This window comes from Dermacentor albipictus, chromosome 1 (genome assembly GCF_038994185.2).
Source record: "Dermacentor albipictus isolate Rhodes 1998 colony chromosome 1, USDA_Dalb.pri_finalv2, whole genome shotgun sequence".
In the NCBI taxonomy this organism is placed as follows: Eukaryota; Metazoa; Arthropoda; class Arachnida; order Ixodida; family Ixodidae; genus Dermacentor; species Dermacentor albipictus.
Window position 1 is genome coordinate 522,054,958 of NC_091821.1, and position 8,103 is coordinate 522,063,060.

At 46.9% G+C, this 8,103-nt stretch overlaps 1 long non-coding RNA gene across 1 annotated transcript in view; it reads right to left on the reverse strand.

The window, feature by feature from the left end:
• The window catches only part of LOC135908151 (uncharacterized), an 84,689-nt gene extending 79,654 nt beyond the window's left edge, over window positions 1-5,035 (reverse strand). Inside the window, exons 1-2 of the long non-coding RNA XR_010566227.2 lie at window positions 4,878-5,035; window positions 3,957-4,117 (exon numbers count right to left, since the gene is read on the reverse strand). This is a non-coding gene — a long non-coding RNA (uncharacterized lncRNA). The remainder of the gene's footprint in view (window positions 1-3,956; window positions 4,118-4,877) is intronic.
• Window positions 5,036-8,103: the final 3,068 nt, after the last annotated feature.

The window sequence follows — 8,103 nt, forward strand, 5'->3', positions numbered from 1 at the left end:
CTTCCACTTTTTCCTCAGATGTGTGAATCTCTGCTGCATCAGTCTTGTGACTCAGGAATTTAACCTCGGCCACATCATACTGACACTTGGATTTACACAATCGCTAGGCAGTCCTTGTGCTCATTTGCTGTTGCTCCACTCATGATGGTATTGTCCAGGTAAACACAAACTCCCGGCAAGCCGCTCAAAGTGGTCTCCATAAACCACTGGAAAATTGCTGGGGTGTCTGGAACACCAAATGGAAGCCTGTTTACCTTGTACAACCCTTTAGTAGTGTTTACTATGAGAATCTGAGCTGTCGCTGGAGTCACATGAAGTTGAGTTAAGCTTGAGCCAAGTCCAAGGTACTGAAAACCCGGCCACCTTTCAAAGTGCTAAACGCTTCTGAGTTGTTGTTCTGTCGGGCACAGAAAACGGTTTGTGACGTGCACAACGAATGTAGTCTACCAAATTCCCCTGTCTTGCGGCAGTAAATATTTAGGACAGACAGGCAGGTGCTTGAACGATCGACTAAGAGAGCATTGTAACAACGTCCGCAGCACTGTACAAGGCCACTTGGGCATCCATTGCCGGTACTGCGGCTGCGTGCCATTCTTTGAAGATACTGAAGTTTTAGCGAGACACAGCTCTCAGCTCACCTGGGAAATTGTGGAAGCTGACTTCATCAGAAAACTTGGTAGTATTGCGTTAGTGCGCCCTCAATCGCACTGACCTCTGGTGAAGTCTCGTATCTAAACAGAAAGAAATCGTAATGCTTATATTTTTTTACAATTTTTATTTTTTCAGGTGACCATGTTTTTAGTTCAATGACTTGCTGTTAGAACACCCCATGTGACTGTCGTACATTTTCTGTGCATGCCTATTCTTGTACATATACACACGATGTGGCAACGCAATACTATATTGTTGGAAGTCAGCGCTGTGTATGTCGTCTATCGCTGTCCTTGTCCTTCGCGCTGTACGTTATTTTTGATTGGGTATGAAGCCTGTTTCGCAGCCTCATTCAATGTACAGCGGTACTCGCCGCAGGCGCCTAAGCTTCCGTCTTTTTTCCGCACCCATACTAGCCACCGAGCCCACCAGCCAACGAGCCCACCCATACGGTGGGCTCGGTGGCTGTGCCACGACACTATGGTGGCTCTAGCGACCATAGTGGCTAGAGCCACCATTAGCCCCGAGAATTAGGAGTGGCGCCCTCTCGCGAGTGACGTCACGGCCAGGACGCCGCTCGCTCCGGCTCGCTCGGCTGCCGCGCGCGCTCGTTCACTTCGTGTATGCTTGCGGTATGGGTGGCTCGAGCCGTACGTATTGAAGAATACGTGGGCTTCTTTCAGCTGCCATACCTTAACCACAGTTTCTTCTTCAAAAGCGTGTGAGTCGAGAAACTTTGCGGCTTGGATATCGCAAGCTAAGTAGCGTTAAAGGGGTCTGCTAGGTTTTGCAATGCATATATGCGCCGTGTCTATCGGTAAATGTTGACTAAAAGAAGAATATCTGCAAATTCAACGCGCGAAGTTGTGTATGATGCTTCGCTAAACATTTAACATTCCTTTAGTATTTAGATATGAGAGGCATTGCATTTTACGTGGAAGAAAAATTTGGTAATTGGCGTCAACATGTTATCTGATTTTAGAAAGACACTGCCCAGCGAAGCTCTCATCATGATTCCTATTACTGTGGTGTGTTGTTCTATTCAAATATGGCCATTCATTAATGCGTAAAAAATAGTTAGGCGCGCATTTCTTATGAAAAAGTTTGCTGCTACTTTCATCCCCCTCTGAAACAGGCCTCCAAAAAACGAATTGCTCATGGCTGCTAACACGACGGCGCGTCATGCAGAGTATTTACATAGTTAATTCACAAACAGCATAGTAGCAATCACCTGAGAGAAAAGTTTCGTTGTTAAGATCGAGAGCCACTCAATTGAAAGTGATGAAATGTTTCATAGTGGCCCTCAGTAGCCTTTATCGACAATATGGCACACCCCTGATCACGTAACGGTAGCAATCGACTGTCCGTATGGCGAGGCACGCTATGTTCGCGAAACCCATCAGTTCACTACAACTTCGAATTAAAACCATAAAGCATGTTTTTTACAGCGCCAACTGGAATGGCTAAAGTATTCTCGAGCTACTACACCGCAGCTTTGATTTCCTGTATACAAAAGGAAAATTCAAGCACCTTCTGTCTCACCATGTCTCAATCCAGCGTTATTCAATTATACAAACGGATAACTATTCGCTTCGTCGGTACATAAAAGAGAACCTTGCAGGCAAATTAGGTTTGCTCCAATCCAATCGCAAACATTCATAAAGAAAGCACCACAAGCCTTGCATATACTTTCACTTTATTTCTGACCCTCCACCGGGGGAATTTCGATATCTTCAATATGTCCCATACTACTAATCATTGACGCTACGACTTCTTTCTGGCTGCAGCTATGCGGTCCAGCGGGCATACTTCACTAAAAAAATTGGGCCGAGCAGCCTGTGTCAGTTCGCCAAACAGATTCGTCACGTATATTCCTCAAGCAGCAAGCACCAGTAAATTTCTCAAGTGAGTTTGATTTGGTTTATTAATTTCCATTTACACACACACATGTACAGAGGAGTGGTAAGTGGAGGTGGATGAGGGAAAAAAGTCGCACAGACGAGGCTTGAGGTAACCTCATCCTCTTAGGTACAATATGGCTGCATGGGGTAACACATCAAGTGCCATATAAATTACATTTATATAGTGGCCATAAAACATTGCAGTTATACAATATATGAAAGAACAGTGAAATATTTCCACAACAACAATGCAAAACACACTGCGGCATTGAAATAAATAAATGATATACACTTGGTAATATAGACAAAAAAAGAGGAACATAACTTACATTATTAATCATTAACAAACGCGCTCTAAAGAGGTGAGTTGAACGTGTAACATGGAAAAGGAAATATATATTGTAAATAGCTGTAAGCCTTCATTAACTTTACTTCAAATTTACGCCGCTTAAAAAAAATAAACCCGTGAAGAACCGCCTAATGTTGACAGGCAGTTAAAGAAGCAAGTGAGGCGTGTAGAATCTAAGCTCCAGTATTAGTTAAGTCCCCGTGCTACTGCCGAGCGTTTCTGTGAGGAAATGCAAAAATTCGATATTATACCATGAACTACTCGTCGTGAGCAAACCTATTTTAGCGGAATAAAATCAACGTAACTGCTGTAGAAGTCATATATAGCCAGCTTTGTGACATACTTGCTGCACCGCGGCAGGTATGGTATCATAACTGGATTCCTGTAGGCTATGCTTTTGCGATTGTCTATCCGCGCATGAAAAACCCGCAATGGGCTGGTCTGCGTCGCTTCGGCTGGCACTGTAGCGTTGCCTTCGAGAGCTGCATTGTTGTCTAAGAAATTAGCTCTTTGAATAAATGTTCGCAAAGAAAGACGTCGTAAAAATATATTTGAGACGACCACCATAAGTATACAAGCAGAGAGAACGAGGGCGAACAAACGAAAACACCGCAGAAAGCGCCCGGACAACGCCCGAACTGTAGCAGACGACAGGCGCGAGTCCGTGCCCTGACGTCACGCGAGCGGCGCTCGCAGCGCCGCTCGTGTTCGTTCTCGGGGCTAATAGCCACCAAATTGTCGTTATGGTGGCCGCTAGCCACCATAACCACCATCCATCCATATATATATATATATATACACACACACACACACACACACGACATGTATATAATTATATGTGCTCACGTGAAAGCGATACTTCCATTTTCGTTTTCGCTTAGCAGGGTGCAGGTAAAAATTTACTGTTTTTAAAGCCACAAGACAGATACATAATTCGTTTTGCAAAAGACGCTAGACTGTTTACGGTTACGACAAAAAGGAAAAATTTCATTTTTTCACAAAACCTGACATTTCAAGAGCGGCAAATGCCTTAAAAGTTTGATAACAAAAATTACCGGCAATGCTTGCTCGAGTAGGCAAAGCATCGTGTCGCAGCCTTCCTGACGGCAGATACACAGATGGTTCGAAGTGCCTCGAGCAAATCCCGAGTTCTCGTAGCTGCGACGGCGCCTTCTCCAGGCTGACGTTGCGGCAGAACTGCGCCCACGCTCGGCACCTGGACGTGATGCAACATGCACGACATGAACTGCGCCAAAAGGAATACGCATACTCGAAACGCCAATGCGTCATTATTCCTGTCACTGCTAACTGCAGTAAATTATACTTGCATTACATCTGAACTATGGTAGTAAATGCTCGCGCCAAGCTCTCTGCGCCCCAGAGTGCGGTAACGCTCATCCTCATGCCACTCGGCTAGCTGCTTTTCTAAGCTCAACGAGTGACGAGAGTGAAGTGCGTTTAAAATTACCCTGACAGTCATGTATATGTAGGAAAGCAATCCCAAGGCAGGCAATAACTCCTGTTGAGCGAATCCAGTTAAAGCCTCCTCAAAGCCGCGCACATACACGAGGCTGAGTTTCGATACTCCCAGTTGCGAGGGGATCCTCAAATTGGCTTCATGGTTTTACAAAACTAAACAATGTCGTACTCAGAGCTGTCAGGTAGCAAACTTTGTTCTAAATGGACCTCCCGGTCAGTAGCGTGCACGTGGTTGCTCCTGAGAGCCCGGTGTGAAGTTCACGTTGGTGATAGTCAGCTGCATGAAACTCACTATAAATTAGAAAAATGTGGGCCTCTTTCGCACACCTCAGCACTGAAAGTGTGTTCCCTGCAGTGTAGTACATAAATATCCCCGAAAACATGAAGCCAAGTACGCACGAACGGGTTACAGCTATGAAACACGAGCGAACAGCCCGGCGAAACCATATCGAAGCTATCGCGCATACCTAGAGCAGACGACACTGTCAAGAGCTCACCTGTGAAAGTCCAGCGGGATTCGGTGTAGCGTGACACCAATGGTACTATCCACGCTGTCGCAGTGTACCACGGAGCATCGTTTCTTCACATGCCGCAAGCTCATCTTGAAATGAAGCGCTAAGCGCTTCAAAAGAAGAGCGTGAAGCGTGCAAAGACGGAAAAAGACTTCGCACTGGCCGCACGCCGAATGAAACGACAAAACCGAGAAAACTGCCGCAGCGGTGCAGCGGGCTGCAAATCTTACCGAACGGTGACAAAGAAGCGACGTGCAAGGACCATGAAAACTTCGCAAAAGGAGCATTTTGAGACCGGCGAGCTAAATTTATACGCTTTACCAGGCGCGCCATCGCAGACAGCTGGCGATAAGAAATCGCTTCGTAAGCTCCCCCCACTGTGGCCGGGTTAGCCGGGTATCGAAACAAGGCCTGCAAAGACGCGCTGTAATGCACCGCACACTCATGAATAGGGGGCAGGTCAAGAGTGTTGCAAAAATACAAAATTTCCCAGGTTTTAATAAAATGACTTACCTCTTTCATAAAACAAGGTGCTAATATATTTTTTCTTTTCTATAGGCAGATTACATTCCAATTTTGTAGCTTTATCATTTCTTTATATGAGTGTTTTGCCCCCCATCCTCTGGCTGTGCTGCAGTCGCGCTAAACCACTTTTCGGCCCAGCCTTCGCCACCACTTTAAATCCGCCTTGGCTGTGCCACGACATGGCTTAACCCACTTCTGTTCACCATGCAGGTCAGTAACCAGTGTCGCCTTTTCGCTAAAAATCGAGCAATAGATGCCTTGTTAAGCTACCGAGCCCTCAGTGCTGTGTTTGTATCATGTCTGATTGCATTAACAGTGTTTGTTCTTTGCTACTTATGTTATCCGGACACATTGAAACTAACCCAGGACCCCCCACCCTAAATGAAATACTAAATTAGCTAAAAGGCTTGTCTTCTGGTCAAGCCCAGTTCATTGGAGACGTGCAGAGCCTAAAGAGCCAGCTCTCAAGCACCGATAAAACCATTTCCGAACTAGGCAAAAGAATCAACAGTTTAGGATCGCACTACCACCAGCTTCAAACGCTCCGAACGGAATTAGACACCGTTGCAACCAGCACCTCCCAGACTACTCGACAGGTCTCGGTAGTGGAGACTCGGCTGGACGACATGGAAAACCGCTCCCGACGAAACAACTTGTTGTTTTATGGCCTAGCGGACGACAAGCCATCCGAGACCAACGCTCAGTCTGAGGAGCTAATCACTGCATTTTGCAGGGACCATTTTGCAGGGACCAGGGCCACTGCATTTTGCGGCACCGGTCTCGCCACTTGCGAGACCGGTGACGCCCCATAATAATAAAATTTACCTCTTTTAAAACCAAGGAAGCTGTTCTGGCTAATGGCTCTAAACTCAAAAATACAGATTTTAGCATTGGGGAGGATTTCTCGCCTCACGTTCGGAACGCACGGGAGCACCTTCTCGCTTTTGCTAAACAAAAATCTCGTCCTTTTCTTTTACGATATAAAACATTATTTTTGGGCTCCAAACGCTACGTATTCGACGATGCAATCGAAAGTGTCGAAGAAAAATAGCTACCCCCTCCCCACCCCAAATCATTAGATGGTTCCGTTCCTGGTCACAAAGCTAATCTCTCCTTTTCGATTATTTTCACGAACATTCGCAGCTTTCTTTCTAAACGCCACCACGTGTCAAGCCTTGTATCATCATCCAGTAGCAATTTACTTATTCTAACTGAAACGTGGTTGACCTCTGACGTCACCGATGGCGAAGTTTTATCCGACTTGCCCAACTTTAATCTTTTTAGAAAGGATCGCCTCGGCACACGCGGCGGGGGCGTCCTCATTGCTGCAAACAAACAACTTTCATGCTCTGTTATCAAAATATCCGCCGACCTTGAAATATATGGTTAATCTCTCGTTCCGCACCTTAGTCGGTGCTCTTAGGTGTTTGCTACAGGCCTCCTAGATACACTCCAGATTTTTCACGCGACCTTAATAATATTTTAACCAAACTTTCGACTAAATACCCTAAAGCGGGAGACACACGGTCCGATTTGGTGTCCGATCCGGCGTCCGACGCGCCGGAATCGAGGTGTTTTGCCGTGTCGAAGCGCCGGATCAGGCGTCCGGCGTGCGACAAACCGGGCAGATTTTCATCGTCCGACGCGTCCGACAACCGCACCGTCGTCTGGCCGCAGCCAATGACAGCGCGGCTGGCATGTGACGTTCCCTCCACGGAGGTGGCGCTGGCTGGCCGGTTTCTTGCAGTGTTTTTTTTCCTTGCCTGCTGCAGTTTGTTTCCGACACGAAATAGTTACCAGTTCAGTAAAATTATCTCGACGTGTGCCTGTTATTCAAAGCAACGCCTAGTACACTAGGACTAAGCTACTGGCGAGATCAGGAGACGCGACGCGAGGGCATTTCTCGGGCAGACAGCACACACCGACCGTCTGAGCGAGGCTGCTCGCTTTTCTTGCACGTTTGCCCTTCGCAACGACTGCGTCGAGTAAACCAATTGTATTTAATTACGGGCGACCTAAGTGTACAGTGTTAATTGTTTTGGCAAACATAAGCGCTCTTCGACGAGCTCTGGTTGGATCGTAAGCGCCGTCGGCCGCGGCGTCTGCCTAGCTAGGCCTACCGGCCCTATCGCTGGCTGTTAGCGGAGTCGTCAGTGGACGACGCGTCGTCGTGAAGTGTTCTGTCACTCGCAGGGGCATAACGTTATTGGCAGTGTTCGCGTAAAGCGACGCAGTGTTGTGGAGAGTTGTTTATATTGCGTTTCTCGACGTGGCTCTGAAGTCAAGCTGGAGGGCTGGATCTGGGCGGAGCTTACGCGCCGCTCAATCTTTCGGATGCACGCACCGTGTGTCCCGAATCATCGTATGCCGCATGCCGGAGCATGCGGCGCCGCACGTCGGATCGGACGCCGAATCGTATCGTGTGTCTCCTGCTTAATGCTCGCGTCGTTCTCTTTGGAGACTTCAACTGTCCGAATATCAGATGACCCTAATCTCGTCAGCACCCAGTGCGAAAGAAGCTAACAAATTTTTTGACGTTTGCCTAAACATTAATCTTACTCAGCTGATATGACAACCTACACAAGTCACTTCCGATACCGCCAATATTCTTGGCACAATCTTAACAACAGATCCAGGGAGCCTGTCTTCTATAACATTTCTGAAAGAAATAAGTGACCACAAAGTA